The sequence below is a fragment of the Phasianus colchicus genome, chromosome 2 (genome assembly GCF_987193195.1).
Source record: "Phasianus colchicus chromosome 2, bPhaCol1.hap1.1, whole genome shotgun sequence".
NCBI lineage: Eukaryota > Metazoa > Chordata > Aves > Galliformes > Phasianidae > Phasianus > Phasianus colchicus.
The window spans coordinates 90,008,185-90,034,752 of NC_143437.1; the positions used below are offsets into that span (position 1 = coordinate 90,008,185).

The 26,568-nt window shown below is 36.4% G+C and overlaps 1 long non-coding RNA gene across 1 annotated transcript; it reads right to left on the minus strand.

Moving 5' to 3' along the window:
- Window positions 1–9,979: 9,979 nt before the first annotated feature.
- Window positions 9,980–17,662, minus strand: LOC149919179 (uncharacterized). The gene is made up of 3 exons (XR_016464831.1): window positions 17,599–17,662; window positions 11,266–11,454; window positions 9,980–10,682 (listed from the first exon to the last, which is right to left on the minus strand). It is a non-coding gene; the product is annotated as an uncharacterized LOC149919179 (long non-coding RNA).
- Window positions 17,663–26,568: the final 8,906 nt, after the last annotated feature.

Below are 26,568 nucleotides of genomic sequence, written 5' to 3' on the forward strand. Positions count from 1 at the left end.
CTGTCTCTTGATGCTGTACCACCACAAAGCCATGAATTCAAATCAATTGGTCAAAGAGAGAATAAACAAGAGTTTAATGCTGTCATAGGAATTGGCAGTGGGAGTCTTGACATTTAAAAGAGAAAGTATGAGATAATCCTTTTTCGAAATTCAGCACATTAGGTTTGTTTCCTTTGGAAAGTAGACTTGTGAATCATTCATTAGTTCTGTGAAAAATGCCATTTAGATTTTACCTTTTTGGGGGTACTTTTTTCTGCTATTTTTGCAAGTGACCATATTAAAAGGAGCTCTTTAATGTTGCAGCGTTCTTTTCATCTGAAAGAATGGAACAGACAGTTCTGAAGTTGATATTGACACTAGCCAACAAAATGCTCAATTTTGTGTCATCTTTAATGGATCAGGAGTGTTTTCAATGCTGCTTTTCAAAGTGTGTTTTTCTAATGATCCCTATTGAGTAGGGTCACTGGAAATATCAAAGCACACCAGGTTCTCTCAGGCACTTGGCAATGTACTTCAGGTATAAAAAGAAGCATATTTTACGATGCATTTATTTTTAAAATGTCTTTGAATGTCTGAGGCTCCATGGACTGTTTCTGATGTACCTATAAAAGTTAACTGTGAACAAAAGCAAACATTGTCAATGCATTATGTAGTGGTCTGTACCTTTAGAGGAAATTTTTTAGGTGTCTTCAAATCAGTAAGCATCGAGAGCCACTGATCTAGGAGCAGTCTCTGCCAGTGTTCATTCAATTATTTTATTCAATTTAATCATTCCTGATTAAACAGCAGAGGTCCACGTTTTCATTATGTAAAGTAATTTATTGCAATTATCTGTGGTATTATCAAAGTAATTTCTCACTGTTTTCAGTGAAATTCTCAATAGTATTTTCCATGAAATGGAGGTTAGGATACAAAACATAAGAATAACTTCTGAACAAAATCATTAAATATTCTTTGCAGTGGTTAAAATGTTTGACACAATAATTGTAAGAATTGAAATAATTCCTGACTACAAAATCAATCCATTCATCAGAATATCTGATGTGCATTTTAATTCTTCACTACATTTAGAACAATTAGGGTAGACAAGCACAATATCTTTAATCTTGGTGCCCTAATTTGGATATCAGAGGCACTGAGGAGTTCTTAGATCAAAGACAAGGCCCAATCTTTGAAAGCTTGTTACCTTGCAAACTTCAGCTTAAATTACAAAATAAAATTGATTTTCAAGCTTTGAAGTATTCTGAAAACATTTTTGTTTTATCAGGAAATGTTTTTTGTTGTCTTTTTTTTTCCCCCTCCTGAAACATGATTTCTGAACTCACTATTAGAATTTTTCTTCTTTAATATTTATTTATTTTCATAAAAGAAAGGATGCATTAAAGTAACTACATTAGAAATCACTGGGAGAAAAGATTATAGTCATATCATTCCCTTTTGTTTTGCAGATGTCAGTCTTGAACAAGTCATTTTTGCTTCCTGCACAGAAAAGCTGATTCCAAATTTTCTATTAATTTTAGGATCTGTAAATCTTGCTGTCAAAACTCTGCATAACAGCAAAGAAAAAAAAAAAAAAAAAAAAGCACAACAACTTCATGGAAAAATTTGAAGTAAGGGAATGATACATTGAAAATAAGATGTTATTCCATATCGTATGTTTGGACAAGAGTACTTTTAGAAAGAATCCTGATTTAAAAACTGCTACTGATTACACATTTGTCACTATTTTATGGTCTTAACGATTGGTAATTCTAAATGAAAACTTTTTTTTTTTTTTTTTTTTTTTTTTTTTTTTTTTTTTTGCGAAAGAGGCTATGTTTGTTATAATAAATTGTGTCAAGGATCCATTTTCTTGCTGAACCTCTTGGCTTAGCAGTGACAGTGCTGTAAAACCTCTGTAAACCTTTCAGAAGTGTATGCTGTTATTCAGATTACCTGATGTAAATGGTTGTCCTCCAAATTCAGTCTTGTCTAGAAGTATGTTACCTGGGCCAAGCAATAACCATTCCAGATTCAAAATGCTGACAAATTAGATAGAATTCCAGCCACAAAGAAAAGTCCTTGCAGATATTTAAATGACTGGTCTGAATATAGACCATAAATCAATTCATGACATCAGATCCTTTTATAACTTTCTCTCTTTGATTGAAATTAAATTACTGTTCCTCAAATACACTGTGACTATAACTATAATGATTAAATAAGTTTTCAACAACCTTTCAAAATTAGTAAATTTGCTTTTCAATTTTTTTTTTTTTTTTGAGGTACTTAACTGTTATGACTTTTTAATAATTCTATATTCTTTTTGGTACAAGGACATTTAAAAATACACTGTAGAAAAGTGATCACTATGAATATTATTTATTTCAACCTATGGGTGTAATACCACTGTAAATGTGAGAAGCAGAATAGACAAGAAGCATCATTTTATAGCTTAGGAATTATGAAAGCCAGTAGAAAGAAGGAGCTCTAGTCCCAGCTTCTGATGGCTGCCAACCTGCATGTCCTGTATTGCACAGTCATCAGTTAAAGATGAAAAGTTTCCGGGAGCAAGGATTAAAACATTAAGTTAAAGAACAGTGTCTAAATTTGACACTATTTTACTTATGTCAATTGCTATTAATTAGACCGTGCCTCATTTTTCTCTTTATTACAGTCTTATATAAAGTATTCTGATTTTTGTCTCAGAACATTATGATTCTGACTTGCCTAGAATTAACCAGAAGGTCACCATCATATCTTCCAGATATGAGTAGAGAACACATTCTAAAGATTTGTGGAGGAGAAGATTCTATTTCATGTCTTTTTTATTCTTTCTGATTAGAGCACCTGCCAGAAATATGGCAGATGTGTATGAATTTCCTTATAAGGAAGAAATTTAACCCTACAATATCTTTAGAGCAGGCTCATCTCCTTAAGGGCAAACCTACTTCATACTGAGGAGTGAGTGGCTTTATAATATCATGGTTAGGCAATCATATGATAGTGATTTTACAAGTGAGTGAGTATACGCTCATTCTGCATGAAACAGGTGGGAGTAGAGTTCAGTGGTGAGACTAAAGATGTCTCCTTTCACTGACTTCTGTGACAGCTAGCTTACAGAATTACATAGACCTGTTTCTAGTCTGTAGTACACTGCATTTTTTAAGTCACAAGTGAAATAATAGAAGGCTTTATCAAGAAGCTGGATTTAAGAGAATTTTCTGAATTGTAATCACAGAATCACAGAATTGTAGGAGTTGGAAGGGGATTCTGGGGATCACTGAGTTGTATGGTAGTGATGGGTAGGTGGATGGACTATGTGATCTTAGTGATCCTTCCAAACAATTTAAAAAATAAATAAATACTACCCTACTCTTACTCCTCAGAATTCTGCTCTCTTAGCAATAAAATGAAAAAGGAGAATTGTTTTTGAGATATTATTTTTGTATTTCTTCTTATGTTCTATAAAATGTATCTCAAATTGACTGATATTGTAAGATTCACTATTTTCTGAAACATAGGAGTAAGCACAAGTGAAGATAGGAGGGAATTTCATAAAAAACTTTGATGTTGGAAAAAGTAAAATAGACACCTATACAATTGAGAAGAATAAGTGCAGGGGGAACAGAAGTGAGCATGATTTATTTTTCCCTCACTTAAGTACCTTTGGAAAATATATGCTGTAGTTTGTATTTTAAGATCTTGTTTTGATCCTCTGAGTCAATACATCATTCCAATTTTTAGGTACACATATATGTGAAAACTTTCCTACTGTCATATTTACTCTTGATGAGATTGTACTCTACTGTTACAAATGAATATTAAATACTGCATTTATCCTTTCTCTTCATTTTATATAGTTCCCTCTCACATTCATAAGATACATATCAAAGCTGCACAAAGTATGAGTTAACTGAATGCACGATTTACTTGAACTTTTTTCTAAGCATATCCTGTACATTCTGAATTAGATACATTAACAGTACAGGCCTAAAGGGATATAGACTCACTGGATACTTATGGCTTTGTTAAAAATTTTCTCTCCCTTTAACCAAGAAATTCAGCTATATGTTAAAAATGTTTTAAGGGGCATAAGGATGACTCCAAGTGGTGAGGCTATACAGACAAGAGAATAGACATATCTCTTCAGAGAGCAGTATTTTCTCATACTTTGAAAATTTCTACTTTTCCTTGTAAAACTGTTTTTGCTTGCTAGGATTGGCTCTTTTATTTTGACTTACCAGTCATGACAGCTTTTAGTTTATTGCTGAAAAATAGACATGAAACAAATTGAATTTCACTCTCATTTCTTTCACCACCTTCCTTAGAGATTCTAGCATTCTATCCACACTGGATATTCTTGAAGTACAAGAAAAAAAAGCTGCCTGAATTCTATACATATGCAGCACAGAAACATTATGCCTTTTTCTTTCCCGAAACCTTAAGTTTTAGTATTAAAATACGAGCCTTATTTCATTCACACATTAATATGCAGCTGTGCAGTTTTGTTTTTTTTTTTTCTTCTTTCTCTCTTTATGTCTTCAGTTATATTAAAATGTTCTGTACTGTGATATCTGACTAGAAAAAGAGCACCTTCTCTTTCATAACTGTTTGGACTCATTGAGAACTGTGATTGCATAGTGCTCCTATGGCTACCAGACAGTATTCACTTTTAAAAAGGCAAATAGAATAGTGCTACACAATGCTGAAGCACAAAAATGAGAGCAAAGAAGCATTACATAAATCAGTTCCTCTTTACAGACCACCTCCAGGTGATTCCTGATTCACCTTTTGAGAAGCACAGGCTGACAGGAATAGTTATGCAACACACAACTCAGGTGGCTATTTTCTACTCACTGTGTCAGCATGAGTTTTAAGATGGCCAAAATGTGAAAATCACAGAATCACAGAATTCCAGCTCACTGAAGAAAGGCCAAAAAAAAAAAAAAAGAAAAAAGAAAAAAGAAAGCAAACTAGCAGAAATGCAATTAAGTCCAGAGAGTAAATAATGCAAAAAAACTGTGATAAATAATAGGGAAAAAAAACTGTGATAAACAGTACGGGGAAAAAAAAAAAAAAAGAGGGAAAAGCATAACAGAAGCTCATGTTCATGGGCTCTAATCAAATATGACAAGTGTAACACACTCCAGAATTAAAACTCTAGAATTAAATCCTGAGGCTTTGTCCAGATTAGTAAAATAAACAGCACCAGGGCAAACACTTGAACACTGGCATGTGAGCATTTATATGACTAAATCAATAGCAGCTTTTCCAAAGTCATGCCTTTCTCCAGAGAGGCTTTGCCTTTGAGGCTGAGATGAGCAGCATCTAGAAACTTTCCAGAGACATTCCACTCAGTTTCTTGGAGGGGGGGAGTTTCTAGGGAGGAAAGAACTCAGAAAGATCTTAGCTGCAAGGAAACAAGCCCCGTTTTACTGCTTGCACTCAAAGAAAAAGTGTGGAGTTAGTGGATTAACAGATTCATAAAAGCATCACTATTTGCAGTTATTTGCAGTTATTATTAATAATATATATTATTATTGGTAATGCAAGTTCAGAGACTACCACTGCAGGACCTGAGAGTGTTTTTTGCTCAGTATCAGTATTGTTACGTGCAAGAAGTCCAAGTGTCAAGCCTCCATCATCTTGACAAAGTAAAGCAAGTTGAATATATGTGAGAATCTCAGTGAAACACTGGAAAATTTTGCACTTACCATTTCTTTTTGAACATGCATCTTTTCTAAAGGAGAATCTGGTGAACTACACACATGTCAGTCTGACCTTGGTGCCAGAGAAGGTTATGGTGCAGATCATCTTGAGGGAGATCACACAACATGTTCAGGACAACCAGGGGAATCAGACTCAGTTAGCATGGGTCATAGCTGACCAACCTGATCTCCTTCTATGACTGAGGATGAGGGAAAGGCTGGTGATGTAGTCTACGTAGACAACAGCAAAGTCTTTGATGCTGTCATCCACAGTATTCTCCTGGAGAAACTGGAAGACCATGGCTTAGACAGCTACACTCCTTGCAGGGTAAAGAATTTGTTGGAGGACAAGACCCAGAGAGTGGTAGTGAATGGAGTTAAATCCAGCTGGTGACTGGTCATAGAATCATAGAATCACCAAAGTTGGAAAAGATCCACAAGATCACCTGTCCAACCATCCACCCATCACCAATAGTTCTCACTAAACCATGTCCCTCAACACAATATCCAAATGTTCTTTGAACACCTCGGTGACTCTGCCACCTCCCTGGGCAGCCCATTCCAGTGCCTGACCACTCTTTCAGAGAAGTAGTATTTCCTAACATCCAGCCTGAATCTCCCCTGAAGCAGCTTGAAGCCACTCCCTCTAGTCCCATCACTGGTTACACGAGAGAAGAGGCCAACCCCCAGGTCACTACAACCCCCCTCAGGTAGTTATTGAGAGCAATAATGTCTCCCCTGAGCCTCCTCTTCTCCAGACTAAACAATCCCAGCTCCTTCAGCCGTTCCTCATAAGGCCTGTGCTCCAGACCTCTCACCAGTTTTGTTGCCCTTCTTTGAACACACTCCAGGGCCTCAATGACTTTCTTGCAGTGAGGGGCCCAAAACTGGACTCAGTACTTGAAGTGCAGCTTCACCAATGCTAAGTACAGGGGAATGATTATTTTCCTGCTCCTGTTTCTCATGCAAGCCAGGATGCCACTGGGCTTGTTGGCCACCTGGGCACACTATCAGCTCATGTTCAGCTGAGCATCAATCAATACCCCCAAGTCCATTTCCTCTACACAGTCTTCCAGCCACTCTGCCAGTCATGAGTGGTGTTCCCCAGAGGTCAATTCTGCAGCCTTTCCTGCTCATTATTTTTTATTGATGATCTGGATGAGGGGATTGAGTGCAAGCTCAGTAAGTTTGCAGATGACACCAAGCTCGGAGGAAGTGCTGATCTGCCTAGGAGTAGGAAGGTCCTTCAGAAGAATCTGGACAGTCTGGATCAATATGCTGAGGCCAATAGGTTGAATTTCAACAAGACAAAATGCCAGGTCCTTCACTTCACCCCAGGCAATGATATAGGCTTAGGGAAGACTGGCTGGAATACTGTACAGAATATCCTCAATGTAACTGAGTATCGTCAACATTTGGCTGAACGTGAGCCAGCAATGTGCCCAGGTAGCCCAAAAGACCAGTGGCATCCTGGTTTGTATCAAAAATTGTGTAGTTGGCAGAAGCAGGGAGATGATCGTCCTCCTTTGCTTGGTTATGGTGAGACTGCACCTTGAGTACGTTTTTCAGTTTGGGGTCCCTCATTACAGTAAAGACATTGAGGCCCTGGAGAATGTCCAGAGAAGGCCAATGAAGCTGATGAGGGGTCTGGAGCACAAGTCTTATGAGGAGCAGCTGAGGGAACTGAGATTGTTCAGTTTGGAGAAGAGGAGGCTCAGGGGAGACCTTCTACAATTCCCTAAAAGGAGGTTGTGGAGAGATGGGGGTCAGCCTCTTCTCCCAGATAACAGTAACAGAACTAGAGGGGATGGCCTCAGTTTGCACCAGAGGAGGTTCAGGTTAGATATTAGGAAAATTTGTCCAAAAGAGTGGTCAGGTGCTAGAATAGTCTGCCCAGGGAGTTGGTTGAGTCACTGTCACTATAAGTATTCAAGAAACGTAGGTGTGTTATTAACAAACATGATTTAATGGGCTACATTGTTGGTAGGTGGATTGTTGGACTAGATAATCTTAGAGGTCTTTTCCAACCTTTATGATTCTGTGCTGTTTAGATTATTCAGTGATTGAGTACAGTTTAGCTCACTCACATGCAGAGTCTGATTTTGCCAATTTTTGACTGACTAAGCGAGGCAAGCCCAAGTTATTTTTTCTATACACCTTCAGTCAATTTCCATAGTGTTTTCATGATGTGTATTACACTTGTCAGCATTACTGGTGCCAGTATTGCTAATAACTACTCTGAGTTTCTACTTTTAATACAGATAATATTTGTATAGTATAAGTCAATAAAAAGTTCTGCTTGCATGACATTCTTTTGTAATTGTAAGGAAAAGCCTTACAGATGCACACTGAAAATATACTTAGAAATTCATAGCAAAAAATGCTGTAACTGATCTTGTGCTTGCTGCCTAGCCTTAGTGAAGAATGACAAATGATACAGTTTATGTCAAATGTCTGTATACTTACAATACCTGACAAAAGCTACCCTAGAATTTTCAAGATGCCTCCATTCCATGCCTGTTAATTTCAATGTCAATCCATAACTTTTAGGCTACCTTGGAAATTGTATCCATGAAATAATATAGAAAATATTTCTAAAGATATGTAAATTTTGAATTTCTTTCCCTTGTTTTACATTCAGCTTTGACAGACTTAATGTTTTTTGTTTTTTTTTTTTTTACATTTCTTATTATCCATCAAATCAGTGTTATTTGGAAACAAGAAACCAGAGAAACCAGATGAAGACTTTGAATGTCTTTCATTCTTTTACCACTAAAAGCAGTGCTGATTTTGTTTGTCAGTAAAAACTTAAACATTGACAAAGCAAAGAAGAGCAAAAGCAAAGAAAGAAATAAATCATCTTTCTTCAATTTTAGGACTCTACATTAATTAAATAAAACAATATACAAACTCCAGATGGATCAATACACCTCCTCCTTGAAAGTCAGATTAAATTATGTTCTTAACTCTTTAATGGAACATGTATTAGGTGCCAGCTTGGCATGGGATGAGGAACAGCTCTCACTTCGTCATCTGATGAAGAGAAAAGTACAGAAAAGTATGACTCTTTCAGATCAGAAAGGAAAAAGATGCCTTTCTTATTTAAACTCAGAATAATAAATATTAATGATAAAAAGTATAATTATAGTTTTATGTTTTCATAGTTTAAAAGGAAAAACACATATAACTAACAATATTATGTTTTATACAGAACATTATTAGGTATGTAAAAGCGACTTGATAATTTCAGAATGTCTAATGTACAGCAATACATTCTGATAGTGTTCGTAATAGTCATAGCAAATGAAATTATATGGTAAATTCTGTCTGCTAAATGGTTGAAATAGCATGTATATCAACCTTACATTTTCTTTTTTCTGTAGTCTATAAATACAAGATAATATGAAAAGTATGAATTGACAGTATATCAAAAAATACAAGAGGATGTGATCATTAGAGTACTCTTAACAGTATGAAAATTGTGGCATTTCTGTTACATTCCTAATATTGTAAATTTGTAATTATAGTAGCAGTTCTGAATTCAGTAACAGACACTGAATAGTAACAGAACATTTAACATACACGGAATGTTTAAGAAGAGTTAGTTAAATGAATAGTTGTTCCAACAACTCCATGTCCTTCTTGTGTTAGGGGCTCCAGAACTGGACACAATACTCCAGATGGCATCTGGTGAAAGCTGAGCAGAGGAGCAGGATCTCCTCTGGGAGAGGTAAAGACCTTTACCTGTTGGTCACGCTTCTCTTGATGCAACCCAGGATACTATTGGCCTGCAGGGCTGCAAGCACACATTGCCAGCTCATATTGAGCCTTTCATCAGCTGATACCTGTAAATCCTTCTCCTCACGGATGCTTTCCAGCCATTCTCCACCCAGTCTGTATTTGTGCTTGGCCAATAACTCAAACTAAAAACTGCAATATTGGTATCTCAATTTACTTCCATTTTCAAAGTTGTTTTGTCATTCTGTTGCCAGGAGGTATTTGAAAATGAATGCAAGCAAGCTACCTAGTTCTACATGCTACAGTCCAGCAGCTTGCAGTGACAACAGATGGAGAAAAACAAGCACAATCTTTTTTATAAATCCTGCTAATCTCAGGATGAATCACTCAAATACTGGTAAATCCAACATCTGTGTATTTCTAGATTCTGTATAACAGAGATAACATGACTGTTATGAAGCAGGTGTTTTCTGCATTCCAAAATAACTTTGCTCACAAATGCCAGTGATTTCAAGTTCAACCATGTAGCCCTTTTTAAAGGAGAACTTTGAATAAGGGCTGTAGGATACAGTGCTTAGGTGGTGGTTAATAAGAAATCTACATTTGAAGTCACAACTAGGAGAAGTCCTAAGTATATAGCATCAGGAAAGCTAATAAACACTGGGAGAAGAGCTCATGTACACACAAGAACGAGGTGTACAGCTACTTATGGGCTGCAGATCACACATTTGGCTCACAGACACTGAGGGAAGAGCTTCTAAGGAGGAGAAATCTTCATGTTTCTTATGTGCTGTCAGCAGCACCACAGATAGCTATAAATATTAAAGCCAATATGGGGGATGTTACCCATCAGCACCCTCCAAAGGCCTGAAACTGGGAGATGGCCACTGAGGAACAGCAGTGATCAAGGAAGACAAATTCAGATATGTGATTTTAATGTCTTTGTATGATTGCTGTGACTATTACAAGCTTTAGAGAAAGACACTGAAGCTCAAATGTTCTTCGGTGTTTATAAGTGAAAGGAGATTTCTTCTTTTACTGAATTGGGGCTTGAACTCCAGGGATCCCTTCCAACTAAATCACTCTATGGTAAAATGATTACATGTTTTGTTTGCTTATTTGTATGTTTTTGTTTAATTGTTCTTTTTTTTTTTTTATATGTCTCCCAAAATGAGAGTTTTGTCCCACTTTTATACAGCTGAATTTCTGCAGCCAAATATTAAGCAAAGGAGAATCCAGAGGGAAACACAAATGCTGGAAAAAAAGAGAAGGCCACCGTTAGATACATGTCCTTTGGTCATATATGCTCTCAGTATTCATCATTCATGCTACTGACTTCTGTGTCTGCTGCAGTCTTAATATTGTTTCTCGCTCTCTGGCAGGGGAATGCACTGGCAACTTAGGGAAGGAAAAGAAAATTAAAAAAAAAAATCACAAGCCTATGCAACTCCAAATTAAAATATCAAATCCTCAGAAATATCAAATACTTTCCTGATCTGAAAATTGAATTTAACCAACTGGGCCATCGATGACAAGATCAGTCATTCTGATCTGAACGTGGAAGATAAGCCAGCCTGGAAAAAATAAATATACAGTGTGCCTGCTTGAACTGATGATGGGCATACTTGGATAGTAAAATGTCAGTTTGCACTTATCTTCTCTGTGAGGATAGAAATTTGTTATCTAGACATGACGACTCTTTCAGGACACTGTCTTGACCAAGTGCTCCTAGACAATGAAACCATATGTACGTGTCATTAACTGAAAGGTAATTCCTGATCCTGCAGATGTAAGTGGATGTTTTCTAGGCATTTGCATCATTCTGCTCAGCACATACTTTGGTAGCAAGCCCAAACAACAAGCCATTTCTGTTGTGACTTTCATGTCAATATTGGTTTGTGCAGAGAAAGTGAAATCTATCACAGTCCCTTCTTATACTGCCTATAGGGTGAAGACTTTTGAGATTATCCTTTTGTGTACAGGTTTCCTGGCTGAGAGACTTGTAGTTGTTACTCCAGACTAGAACCTGCAAGCAAAATAGCATGTATATTAGGAGTGTAATTGGTGAAGACATAGCAAACCAAGCTATTTCATCCTTTGACGTGTTGTTAGTATTAATTGAATAATAATTATAGTTCTTACAAAAAGTCTTCTGATACAATAAACCAGTCATAATTACAATGCTTCACGACATTTTACAGCAAAATGACTTCGAAATGGAAAGTGGAAGTATTAGAAAACAAAAAATAATAATGATCTAATTAATGATATAATAAAATACAGTGTTACTCTGTCTATATAACTTTTATAGTTGTTTTAGAATAATATTTATCATCAGATAAAAAAATCAGAAGACAGTGTCCCTATCGCAGTCTACCTAAAAAGGGAGGAAAAATGAAAAAATAACATAAAGGAAAAATGATATAAAAGATAACAAAGTGTAATAATCTCATTGATATCAAACATTTTTAACAATATAGTGCTTTTACAGAATCATAAGGGTTGGAAGGGACCTCTGGTGATCACATAGTTCACTCTTTCACTACAGCAGGTTCGTTGCAGTAGGTTAGGTAGGAAGTATCCAGATGAGTTTTCAAGATTTTCAGGGTAGGAGACTCCACAACTGCTCTGGGTAACTTGTTCTAGTGCTCATCCCTCCTAGTAAGAAAGTTATTTCTCTTGTTCTTATGGAAAGAGAATGATAACTTCCTAAGAATTGCTAGGAAGAAGACAAGACATTTGATAGCAAAAATTATACTTCTCTTGGCTGAAAAAAAAAAAAAGAATCCAATAATAAGAAATTAGAGTTTGGAAAATGCAGACTAGTTGCAAGATGGAAATTGAAAAAATATATTTTTAATTATACACTGGAATAATTCAATATTGCTGACAGTAAATTAAAAATCTCCCTCAGAAAGAAATTATGAATTCCAGGCAAGAGATGATGGGAGAAGTTATGTGGGTCATGGTAAACAGGAGGTCAAGTTTCTAGACTCAGAATCTATTGTTTTAGCAAGCAGTTTGGTTGGGAATTTTATATCATCTTTGTTTTTAATTTAATTTTTATTTAATAGAATTCACATGATTATAACTGTTGTGGAATTCTGTAGATCTGCATTCTGTAGATCAAATTTGTTTGTTTGCACATTCATGCTTTCTTTAGAGTAGAGGGTTGGACATTAACCAAGTTCAGTCACATATTCTAAATAATGTATTATGTACATTTCTAATGAAATGTTTGACAAATATATATGTCTGTGATTCAATCATTTCATGCTGCTGGTCTAATAAATTAAACATGATTTGTCCAAGTTTCATTCAAACTCCTGTGCAAAATATTTCAAGTAATATTTCCTGTGAATAATACTGAAAATATGTATGAAAAAATGCACTATCAAAGTGTCGCAGCAATTCACAAGTTCTGAAAATTCAGTCCAATAATTTGTGAAGATGTGTAGAATTCAATTGATATAACTCATTTTCAATATTATTCTAGCTTTTATGGATGGTCTACTATTGTCCATCTAGTCTCTGAAAAAACTAACCCAAAGTTCAGTCATTTTCTGAATAATTATGCATTTTTCTAATGGAATATTTGACCAATATATATGTTTGTGATTCCTTCATTTTATTCTAGTTGTCTAATAGCCTGAGCATGTATCAAGCTGTCTTTCCATTGACTGCAACAGCTTTTGAATCAGTGGCTTCGCCCAAGCATACAAAGGGGTTATGACAAAGGCTGTTCTGAAGCCATTATACACTGTTAATTTACATGCAGATTTGAAACCAAAATGGAGTGCAGCTGTAGAAAAGCAGTGTGTAATTGGATTAATTTATCTTTTATACACATTTGTAGAAGTAATGGTGAACTACAGCATTCCATTACACAATCCTAGTAGCGCAGATGACCTAGGTTTTGTTTCACTTTTTAAACAGCAAGAACAGAAAGAAGTAGCAATACAAGTAAATATACACAGGGTGTATAGATACAAGAAAAAAAGGAAAAAAAAATGGTAACACTCATAGCTGTTTGCATTCTATAATGAATTCTATGGAAGACTCATGTGGGGGTGAGTTGAATCAGACTATGCCACTATTTTTCTGCAAGAACCTGCAGAATTTTAACAGCATCATTTTTGCTGTTCTACAGTCAATACATATTCACTCTTATATTTTCTAACTCCATGGTTTTGATAGGTTTCACTTGTCAGGGTTATACAATTTTCTTATGTTAATGAATGGAAAAAGCTCATACAATTTTCAAACACGTTACTGAAAACTGGAGAGTCAAAAACAAACTAGAAATAGTTGCACATTGCAAAACTAGGTTTAGAAAAGTTCGTTGCAAGGAAACAATAGATTTACTATATATAGTTTAAAATTATATTTCATAACTTTAGTGGGGCTCAAAGATAATGAAAAACAGTGTTATTCTGTGTGCAAAAATTGTGTCAACTGCACAGTGGTTAGGCAAGTAAGACTAATTATGTCAGAATATTATTTTGATTCAGGCAGTATGCTGTCCACTTATAGAGCTGACATATGTATGAGTAGAAGCTAAATGAATTAAAATGATCTCTAAAATATTTTAGTATTATTTAATGATGCTTATAATTAGCCTGCACATTCTTTCCTTTAGATATAAAAAATTAAAGCAGTTAAATGGCCGAGGTAAAAACAAACAAACGGGAGTTGTATTTCTGATTAATGTTTTTTCATGTTAGTGTATAACTTCCTGCATTCCTATTTGTTTCCTTTGTCCCTTGTTCTGTCACTGGGCACCACCAAAAGAAACCAGGGCCCATCCAATTGACACTCACCTGTTAGATATTTATAAACATTGATGAGCTCCCCTCTCATCCCTCTCATCCCCTGAATAGTCTCAGATCTCACAGCATTTCCTCATAAGAGAGATGTCCCAGGCACCTCATTACAGAATCGTAGAATCAGAGAATGTTTTGGGTTGAAAGGGACCTTTAAGATCTTCTAGTTCCAACTCCCTTGCTAAAGGCAGGGACACCTCCCCCTGGATGAGGTTGCTCAAAGCCCCATCCAGCCTGGCCTTGAATGCTTACAGGGAGGGAGTATTCACAGCCTCACTGGGCAACCTGTTCCAGCATCTCACTAATCTCACAGTGAAGAATTTCTTCCTGATTTCTAGTCTACATCTACCCTATTCCGGTTTAATGCATCTCCCCTCATCCTATTGATGCATGTCCTTCTAAAAAGTCCCTCCCCAGCTTTCCTGTAGGCCCTCTTTAGGTACTGGAAGGCCACTATAACATCTCCTCAAAGCCTTCTCTTCTCCCGGCTGACAAGCCTCAGCTCTATCAGTCTGTTCTTGTAGGGGAGGTGCTCCAGGCCTCTGATCATCTTTTGTTCTCTGGACCAGCTCCAACAACTCCACATCCTTCTCACGTTGGGGGCTCCAGAACCGGACACAATAGTCCAGGTGGTGTCTCATGGGAGCAGAGTAGAGGGGCAGAATCTCCTCCTCTGGGGATCATCATCTTTAAGGATCTCTGCTGAACTCTCTCTAGGGAATTCCTGTCTTTCGTGAACTGGGGAGTTCAGAACTGAACATAGTACTCAGATGTAGCTTCACCAGGTAAGAACAGAGTGGAAATTTGTAACCTCCCTTGACTTCCTGATCACACTTTTTTTCCCCCCACACACCCATTCTCATTCTTATGAGAAGAACACTTATGTTAATTCAGACCATCTATTGTATGAACTAAATTTAGGCATTATAAGCACACTAACATCTTAGTTCAAAGCAGTGGTTAGGGAATCAGATTACTTTATGTAGAACTGACATAAGAACTTCTTGCATAGTCAGTGTAGAAAATTTGACTCTACTTTCTAATAGAGAGCTGAATTAGAAGAAATGGATAGATGCTCCTATGTAATATAATAATTTATCCCATTGTGACTTTTAAAAGTTGCCAAAAGGAAGTAAGATAGAGTGTCTCATCCCATTTTGTGCCATTTTTAGGTACCAAATAGATAAACTCGAGAATCTAAGAGACTACTCTAAACCAAGGTGTTTGTTTACACACATTCACAAGTAGATATTAGCTTTCTTTGAAATAAAGTCTTTTGTCCAGATTCAGTGTTTGTTTAGCTTGAGGAATCGATCAAAGGCAGAAATTTTTCTGCAGTCATTCTCATCCATTTTCTCTTGCACAACAATTATTTTTCTTGGACATTACCATAGATTTATGATAAATTTTCTTTGTGATAGAAATCAATTCCATATGCTTTAATCTTCTTCCATATTCATATTTGTTTTGCAATTTAACCAAAAAGAGAATGACTGCAGTAGGAAGTACTACACAGATAAGATAAAATATCAAAAAAAGAAAAAAAGCTCAGTACCTGAGTAACAGTAGCTGAGAACTTGCTTTATCAAATAGTGTTATTATGCCCTTTGTATCTATTGTAGTTTCCATGGAAATAAATAGGATGCATTACTTTTGAAGTGACAGAATTTTTAATAAGCAATGACTGTACTGTTAATAGATTAGTAGCATAAAATTGAATACTGACTCACTGGTTTATTGCAACTTTGAAAGTTTAATATTAGATTTAGTCTAATTATGCATATATTTACTGCTGATTTAATTCCAAGTTGAATAAATGTTTTTTTATTAAGTTTCTTTTAATTGCAATTATAGAAGGCCTTTAAAATTTCTTGAAAACAGTATTTAGGGACAACTAAATGTCAAATACATGAGATTTAATTATTTCAGAATAAGAATGCAGGAGCTCAACAATACAGAAAGGAAATTGCATGAACTTAACAGATGTAAATGTAAATGGGAGTGAAATTAAAAACAGATGCAAACTTCAGGAAGTGTGAAGCTTGCCAGCTCAGCAGTGGTATATATAATAAACAGAAGAAGAGAATAAATAGGCTACTTTTAACTGCCTGTTAGTGAAGGTGGTTTTGAAGTGGGTAAGGGGAGGAGATTTATTTCCTGCAGTTAAAAAAAACTGCAAGAAATGGCTCAGTATCAGCTGTTAGGTAAGCTTGAGGAGCTGTTTGTTCTCTTTGAATAGCAGTTCCAGGAGCATGATTCAGGAAAGAAAAACTGGAAGAATGCATGAGGAACTAAACCAGAAGTGAAAACATGAGTTCAGACAGCTGTCCCTAAGTCACAACTTGTTGGATGCTTTTTTAAAGCAAAAGTCAAAATACAAGCTTCTCAACTCGTGCACTCAGGCATTAACATAGTATTTTTCATAAAGTCATAGAATCAATTGAGTTGGAAGGTACCTTTAAAAGGTGACGTAGTCCAACTCCCCCAGTGAACAGTCACCTACAGCTAGATCAGATTGCTCAGAGCCCTGTACATCTTAATTGAGTGTCTCCAAGGACAGGGCATCTACCACCTCTCTGGGCAACCTGTTCCCATGCTTCACGACCCTAATTATAAAAAACATTTTCCTTATATGCAATTTAAGTCTCCTCACTTTTAGTACAAAACTGTATCCTTCTGCCCTATCACAAAAGGCCCTGTTTAAGACTCTGTCCCCTTCTTTCTTATAGCCTCCCCTTAAATACTGAAAAGCTACTCTCAGGTCTCCTGAAACCATTGTCTCTCTTCTCCAGGCTGACCAGCCCCAGTTCTCTCAGCCTGCCCTTTTAGGAGAGGTATTCCATCCCTTGGATCATTTTTGTGGCCCTCCTCTGGAAGTGCCCCAACAGGGCCATTTCACTCCACCTAGACTGAGGACTCCACACCTGGACAGAGGACTTCAGGTGAGTCTCACCAGTGCAGAGTAGAGGAGCAAGATCACTTCCCTTGAGCTGACCTGTTTTCTTTTGTTACAGCTAATGATATAGTTAGCTTTCTGGGCTGTGAGGGCACATTGCTGGCTCATGTCCAGCTTACCACCCACAAGTACTCCCAAGTCCTTTTTGGCAAGGCTATGCTCTATTCTTTTGTCCTCCAGATTGTATTGCAAGTGAGGCTTGCCCTGACACAAGTGCAAGACCTGGTGTATAATCAATGAAAATTATATAAAGGAATATTATATAATCAAATAATATTAAGATGCTATAATAATGAAATAAGCAAGAGAATTAGGCACAGTAAGACAAGCACAGTAAGACAAAGAGAAGAGTTAGGCACAGTAAGACAAAGAGAATAAATAGGATGCTTACCCATGTCATGGGCTCATACAGGAAACTCCAGTGGAATGGATCTTCTGAAGGGAGAGAGAGATCCTTCCCTACTGGTAGTCAGCTCTTAAATGGGTCTAGGAGAGGTGGAGCCAGGCTCCACCCCTTCCTGCAGCACAGGTGAATTGCTTTCAGCTGTGCTCCCAGGGCTGACTCATTGCTCGCCTCAGGTGATTAATCAGAGGTTCAGGGCATGACTCAGCAATTCGGATACACCTGTGAAGGCTTTGTTGAACCTCACGAGATTCTCCTGTGCCCACTGCTCAAGCCTGTCTAGGTCTCTCTGAATGGCATCGCATCCCTCAAGTGTGTTGGCTGAACCCCATGGCTTGGTGTCATTCACAAACTTGTTGAGGGTGCACACGATCCTACTGACAGTGTCACTGATGAAGATATTAAAGAGCATCTGTTCCAGTACTGATCCCTGAGGGACACTTCTCATTGCTGATCTCCATCTGGACATTGAGTTATTGACCACAATTCTGTGGGTATGATCTTGCAATCAGTTTTTCAACCACTGAACAGTCAGTCAAACCAATCAAATCTATATCTATCCATTTATCCATATCTATCAATTTCTCTTTTCCATTTTTTTATTTTGGCACCTGGATAATTTGAATGGGTCGTCTTACATTCATACAATTACTATAGTATTTTAATGATTTGTGCTATATTTTAGCAATGTAATTCATCCAGTACAAAGCATGCTTCATCTGCTGCTAAGTGTTCACTTACTTGTTATTCTCCCCAAAATTAGAAGTAATATCATTTACTCATTACTTATGCCTATATTTTGCCAAGAAGTTAAATGTTTTTCAGGAAATCACTGTTTACCTCCTAGATTTGCATCATGAATGTACTACTAATACCTAAAACTCACTGCATTATGACTAACACTATAATAATTTGTCCACTTTGGTATAAGTCAGTTGCTAACTCAGTCAGTTCATAACAGCAGAAACATGCCTTGTTGCAAATAATTTTGTTTTGGATTATTATGTTAACTCTGTTTCTGTTAGATTGAAAACCTAACAACATATTAAATTATGTAAAAAAATTTGTAAAGATGAATTTTATGAGCAAGTTTAATGCTCAGCTCTATGCTCCACAGAATGGCAGTGACAAAACACATTCAGAAGGTATTTGATGCTTGACATTATTCTACATCTTTAACTAAGTTTGCAGTATTTTGTATCTGTGTCTGTAATTTAAGAAAGCAATATTTTTTTGCATCTGAGCAGTTTTTTGGCTTTTGACAATGTTTGTAACACCTCAAGGATAACAAAGGTTCTCTTCCCATCAAAATTCAGAGATTGTCTACTGTTTAGAGACATGAATGCCTTAAGGTTGAAATGCAATTGGCTGGATATTTTATTGAAAACTTCATCTGTTTAGTGACCTTCTTGCCAGGAAAATTTTTCTTTTTGACTTCTATTCTGGCTGTGGGAAAATACTGCAGGATAGAATATGTAATCCACTCTAGCAGTGCCTGGTCTTCTGAGCTAGATTTTTTGAAATACCAGGAGAGAACAAGTAGTAGAGAAAGTATAATGCAAAATGCTTTGATCGTATAAATTATTTATTTATTCAATTAAAAATAGGGGGGGAAAAACATATTATTTTCTTTTATGTCTGGTTCTGATGATGCTTTTTTATTTGTTTTTATATATATGCATGTGTCTGTTTGTGCGTGTGAGTATGCCCGTGTACTTGCATGTATATGGCTGCATGCTGTGAATGTCGTTTCAAGCTTTATATGTTAAAAGTTTGGGCTTTGGGAAATGCCAGGAAGACAGATGCTTTTGCAACCTCTGTTTTACTCCACTGCCTATACGTTTAAGAAACAGATTTTCTTTGTACAGCAGTATAATGTATTTTTTATGGGACCTCCGCTCTGTTCAATGTCAAACACTCTAATAATGGAAAACAGATAATTAGTGACCAACAGAAAAAAAAAAAGCACCTTTATTGATAACAGGTATGGACACAGACATTGGCATTAATCACCCAGGAAACTTCACACACAGGAAGTATTAAAACCCTCTCTTTGCTTTCTGCCTCATTCAAATTCACATTCAAATGGCTGTAAAAACTAATTTGAGTGCTACAAACATGTTCAAACATGTACATTTTTTTTTTTTTTTTAACCTTTACAGACCACCCATCCATCTGTTCTCAAATTTGTTTTTTTTTTTTTTCTCAAATATTTTTCACTGCAGTTTTCTTTTTGTTTTATTCTATATCTTATCATTGTTTTCTTACCCTCAACTAGCCTGTCACTATGCCTATGGCTAGACAGAACCATCTTCTGGCTTCCAGGACAAATGACATGGCATATTACATGTCTATACAACTAAATTATTTCCTAGTCAACAGGATGATTTTTTCCATCTTACTTGTTGGAAGAAATGAAAAGTTTATGCTAGTCCCTAAAATTTGCCTAGGAGCATAGCAAGCAATGCTGCATCAGGAAGTGCGCTAACAGGATGAATAAATATGGAGCAGTCTCAAGTCTGCCTTGGCTCTATTTATTTTACATGGACAAGTTCCAGTTATTCCCAAGCTATTTTTTTTTTTTTTATATACTTTTTTTTTTTCTTCTTCTTCTCTCATTGTCCTTTCAGTTCCAGTTCCCCTCTTCACAGGACCATTTTGTCTGTGTAATTTTTTGTCTCTAGCCGCACTAACATAAATAAACCACAACTAAGCTTTCTTGCTGAGTTCACTGTGTCATACCAGGGAACTTGTGCAGGATGTCCGCTCTGGTTTTTGTTTTGTAATTGTTCAGATTAATGCCAGTTCATCCATTGAAACCTGTTTGCTGTCATATCTGTGGAGGGGTGACTTGGGGAGCAGGGCCACCTCGGGAATGTTAAGGACATGGTGACTTTGTGAGGATTCAAGATAAACAAGTGGTTGCTGAGTTGTGTCCAATGAGGAGGTTGACGGGAAAAAAAAATAGGCAGTTCCAGGGAATTCCGCGTTGTCCCGGTGACAGGTTTCGCCCAGTGATAGGATACGCACGGTGATAGGTTACGTGTGGACTCGTATAACCAATCGTATGCGGCCAAGAGTACTTGTTGGTGTATATATTGCTGCATTAACCTATTAAAGTTTAACTTGTATCGAGTCGTCACTGAGTTCCACAATCCCGCTCCTGCTCATATCAAACTTATTTTAAAATTTTTACTTTCTTTCTCCTCCCTCACTCAGCCCTTCTGATCTACCCCTCAATATCCTTGCCCTTTCAGACTTGGCCTTCTATAGATTCTCATGTAATCCACATATTCTTTCAGGTGATCTTAGTCTTCTTTCACATACTAGCATTCATCTTCCCCATCATCTCTCCCAACTTTGGTCTTGTTTTTCCTCTCCAAAACCATTTCTGACTCTTTTCAAGTATTCATGTCTCCATTTTTATAGTGGTATGAAGAACAGCATGCATTGTTCACATTCCACAGTTCTAAAAACTGTGGCTTCTTAAAGTGATAATGAAGTCTTTACAATGTGTTACTTTGGTTCTGCATGTACAAGACCAATAAAAAAGGGAATCATTCATGGGTTGGACTTGTGAATCTTCAGAGTGGTAGAGCACCTGTGTCTGGAATGTACCATTTCAGTTGGAAGCATCTACCTTTCCCCTTCCATTTTCTCTGCTGGAAGCTGAGATTTGATTGGGCAGGTGCATTTTGCCTTACCTCTCAGTTTGCACATGGAAAAATCTTCCATTTTTTACCCTAATTTTCTTTTCAAGCATACCCAAGGAAAGAATATATATCATATCTTAAATATCCTGTTTAAACCGTTTTTTCTTTTCTCCTTTTTTAAAATCTTTTCTCCATTTCCTTTTTTTTTTTTTTCTTTTCTCCTTTTCCTTTCCTTTTTCTTTCCTTTTTTTTTTTTTTTCCATTTTCTTTTCCTTTTTTCTTCTTTTCCTTTTTTTCCTTTTTTTTTTTTTCTTCTGTTTTTAATATTACAGTAAGTCTAAGCAGTGCCTTAGTTTTGCTTTGAATATAAGGAGACCAATCATTCTCTAAAACTGATTGTCAGAAAGCCTTAATATAATGCTACAATGTCTGACGTTTCTGATTTAGGTCGATGACACCTTGGAGATCTTAGATCTCCATAGTCAATAGCTTAACTTAGTTTTCTTTTCCATTGAGCATGCTTTTTGTCATGTTTATGTCACATTTTGGCACAAATTATCAATTTGTTGTACTTAGGCTTCACTAGATAGCTAAGATTTTCCTGTAATAATATGTAGCAGAACAACAAAAAACAAAACAAAACAAACCACACCAAAATCCTTGCCTAATCACAATAATAATAATTAAAAAAAAAAAAAATTAAACCATATAAACATAAATTTGATTTTGAGATATTACCAGCTCATCATAAGAACATTTCCACTTGAACATTCCAAAATAGGGGGCTTGTTAATGCATAACATCTAACATACAGCATGAAGTTTGCTACCCAAAAATTTGATTGGTGAAATTCTGTTAATGTAGGGAAAGATGTAACTGTGAGGTGGGTCACCAAAGAGCTTATCAGACTCCTTGACAGACCCTATCACTGTGAAACCCTGGGAGGCTGGAGTGTAAGACAGAGAACAAACGGTGTCTGTTTGCATCTAAGGGTAAACAGGAGGTTCTTTTTGTATGCATTGTTAATCTTCTTACGCTTAAGAAACCTTCCATCCTTTATCACTATTGTCTGGGAGAAGCGAGGGCCAATTAACTGGTTAGAGAACTGTTAGAGGAACAGGAATTTCTTGTTTGTAAGTGAATGGTATATAAGTTGTATGTTGAACACAATAAAAGGGAAATATTCTGATGCTACAAGAAACTGTGAGAGCTCTCTAACTCAACTGAGCACCTGACACTGTAACTGTCAAATGAAGTCAAAAATTATTTGTCTTTTGTCCAGTCTTCTTGCCAGCATCACATGAAACTGTTGCTGCATTGCAAGTACTTTATTGCAAGTATGTGAACTATACTATCAGCATCTTTGGCTGTAGACATGGCCTGTCTGCCTTTGTATTTTCATGGGATCATAGAATGACTTAGATTGGATCAACTAGTTCTAACCTCCATGCCATAGTCAGCAGTGCCACTCACTAAATCAGACTCTAGACCAGGCTGCCCATGACCCCATGCAGCCTGGCCTTGAACACCTCCAGGAATGGGACATACACAGCTCTGGACAGGCTGTGCCTGCTCCTCACCATTCTGAGTAAAAAATTTATCTGTAACATCTAATCTAAGTCTCCTCTCTTTTAGTTCAAGATTATTCCTCCTTGTCCTTTCACTTCGAGACTGTGTAAAAAGTCTGTCTCCCTCCAGCTTCTAAGCTCATTTTAAGTACTGGAATGAGGTCTCCCCTCAGACTTCTCTTCTCCAGGCCCTCCTCTGGATCCGTTCCAGAAGCTCCACATCTTTCTTGTGGTGGATGCCCCATACCTGGATAGAATACTTCAGATGAGGCCTCACAAGGGGGGCAATCACCTTTCTTTCTCTAATATGTACCCCTCTTCTGATGCAGCCCAGGGTACTGTTGGCTTTCTGGCTGCAAGAGCACACTGCTAGTTCATGTCCAGCTTTTTTTTTTTTTCACCAGGACCCCCAAGTCCTTCTCTGCAGGGCTTGAGAGCAGTCTTTCTTCCAGAGAAGTACAAATATATGGGATTGCCCCAGCCCAGGTGTATTACCTGGCACTTGTTAAACCTCATTAAGTTCTTGTGTACTCACTTCTCAATTTTTTTCAGGTCTCTCTGTATGACATCCTTCCATTCTATAGTATAAACTGCACCACTCAGCTTGGTGTTGTCTGCAGAAGTGCTGAGGGTGCACTTAGTTCTGCAGTGTGAAACAACAGCACTGGAGAATACAGGCAAGAGCTCTCCATTTCTTGATTTTTTCTTTACAAGAGGTATGTGGAAATCCAAAGGGCTAGTCTTCAGCAGATTATTCAGATTCTGTGATAATATTGAAAAATATGTGCAGTTGCACATGCCTATAATAAATAATTCACTTGACTAGCTGTCGGCATTCAATCCCTGAAGTTTTATAAACAAACAGGATGTTATAATTTTAAGGAAAAAATGCTAATGTCAGTAGTGGGAAACACTGCAAATACCATAGTTTAATTTTTATTTGAAAATAAAAAGTGTGATAGCTTTGATACATACAATCAACAAGGGTAAGTATATTGTCTGTTTTCAGTTCAAAAAAATGTAAGGGTAAGTATATTGTCTGTTTTCAGTTCAGTAAAAATGGCAGTCCCAACTTAGAGAAGAAAGTATGTAGCAAAATATGAAAAAAACCCACAAATTTTATTGGTTCATTCTTTCTTGTGTCAATCTTGCTGTCAGAGTAAATTGAGAGCGACTCAGTCATCTCAGGTTTGCAGAGCATGTAGAGCTATTATTGGTCTCCCCATAAATCTTGATATTCAGCTCTAAATGTAAAATAGAAAATGTCAGCAAATAGGTTGGTATGATTCTTAGCAATATAAGAGAATCATCATACAGAATTACTATATCCCAAAAGATAAACCCATTACATTATTTGAAGAGATACCAAAATATCAATTATCAAAATATTATTATATGATTCACTGATAGAAAAGATTAACAACCTGGCCTCTATAGAAACATTTCTTTGGGATTTTATGATGGAATTTATTTCTCTAGAAACAGTATTTTGTAGAATCACGATAATTGCAAAGAAAATTTCTTTGTAAAGGCTTTTTTCACCCAAGGTAGAATTTCTGATAAATATGGAATATAGACCTGAACTTCAATTTGAACTTTTGTATCTGCTCCAAATAGTATCTTACCCTGACTGATCCCAGACCTATCTCAGCACCCATCTGTCAGTCAGAGAACCATTCCCAAAAACCCAGAGGAGCATTGAGGCACTAAGTGTAAAAGTGAATGCAAATTAAAGACTCAAAGAAAGGGACACCCTCTCCAGATTCCTGCCAGTAACTTTCAACAGCTTTTTGCACCGTATCAGGCTTCACACAGCTTTAAATCAGTGTATTTGAAAAATGGATTTTTTAAATATACATTTTGATACCCAAGCATGTCTGCTATAACTGTCAGTGCCATCCATATATATGCCATAGCTCTGCTCATTCATTTCCCTTTTCCATGAGGTCTCCTGTCTTGCCTGTTATGCCTGTTGGAAACTTCTGTCCCTTGACTATGTGCAGCAGATCATCATGAAGGAGTCACCACCTCCCTCGTGGAAGAAGCTTTTTACAAGAGAAAATCATTTGCTTGTGAAGTTTGATGTCTTTTATTATTAATCTCATTTCTTTGGTTCTCCAGGAAACACTAAGTGATTTTATCTCTCTTCTGCCCCTCTTTCCTTCCCCATTTCTTTAAACTCATGCATTTCTAATAAATTCAGGAGACACTTTTAGACACTCTAGTTTAGCAGCCTTATATCTTCGGAGAAAAATTTTGATAGCAGAGATCATCTTTTGTATTAAATGTATCCATTATTACCATTTTTCTTAAAAAATAACATTCCCTTTTCTTTGTGACTATCTTCACAGGTTAGTGTGACGTATCTGAAATATATTTTATATAAATTTCTATGTTGCCAAAATATTTGATCTAGACATCTAAAGGGATGTGTGTAGCTCATTACTAACTTTTGACTGAGACCAATAGTAATAGTAATCAGCATTACTGGAGTGATAAAAGCCTTAGAGTGATTGCTGCTGCTCTCCATCCATCCTTTTTTTTTTTTTTTTTTTTTTTTCCCCTTTCTTTTTCTTCTTCTCTAGAGATACAATAATGAACTCTTATTGAAGTATTCTTGATGATGGAAATTTTTCACTTTTGACATACTTAACCTCTCCAGGGAAGAGATTAAGTATTTCTGAGATATTTAGAAAACCAAATTATTTATTTGCTCTGTCCCCTCCACATCAATTTGGTAGTGGATCTGTATGCTTGTTGTTTGTTGCAAGTTACCATCTGGTGAAATGTGCTCATTTTTAAAGTGAAGAATTTTAAGTGCAAATTGCCAATTCAGAAATAATTTTTGATGCTTCGATGTTTGATTTTTCTTTTTTTGGGGGAGGTTACGGGGGAGAGCAAGGCAGTGTGTGTTGTTCAAGCAAGAACTTTAAAAAAAGAAAAAATCATCCATTTTTCAGCTTCTCTTTTCAGCTCTTCTGCTTAGATGTTTGGATAGATTCATCATGAGGACAGCTGAATGCATTTATAAGAAATACAGCAGAATAATATTTCCTTGTACAGTGAGGAATTTTCATTCTTTGTGAAGATTTCTAAGGATTTACTTCTTCTAGTATACTATCTTAAATAGTATTTGGTTTTGGAGCAGGATAAATTGGGAAGTGTTCATGATAAAATGGGGTATTGTCTCCTTGGGATTGCATTTATACTAATACTGGGTTTTATTCTGCAGGGAGGCTTGAAGCCTTGGGCAAAGTAATATTTCCAACAGACCTCAAAGGGATAGTACCTGACTCTGAAGTCCAATTCTTTAAATTTAGTCTTTGATTAAAATTGCTTCAAAGTTACAGTAAGGGGTGGACAATTCTGGTTAATGTGTAGCCTTTTATTTATGCAGTTATATTTATAATCTTCATTATCTTGTTAAAATCCCTTTCCAAACTCATTGAACAATAAAATCCTGATTTCAGAATAAACAGCTCCTTTAAGGTGATTTTGTTGATTTTGGAGTAACTTAAATCAAGGCATTTTTTGAAAAGCCATGTACAAAATTAACCATACCATCACTCATACTGTATGCTATTCATCATTCTGATTAAAAAGAATGTGGAATGTTAATTACCATATAAAAAGACCTGTGACAGATTCCTATGATGTCCATTTAGTTTGTGTTTTTTCACCAGTATATTTGTGCTGAATGAAAATCAAAACCTTAACAAAAAGCTGTTTCTTTAATG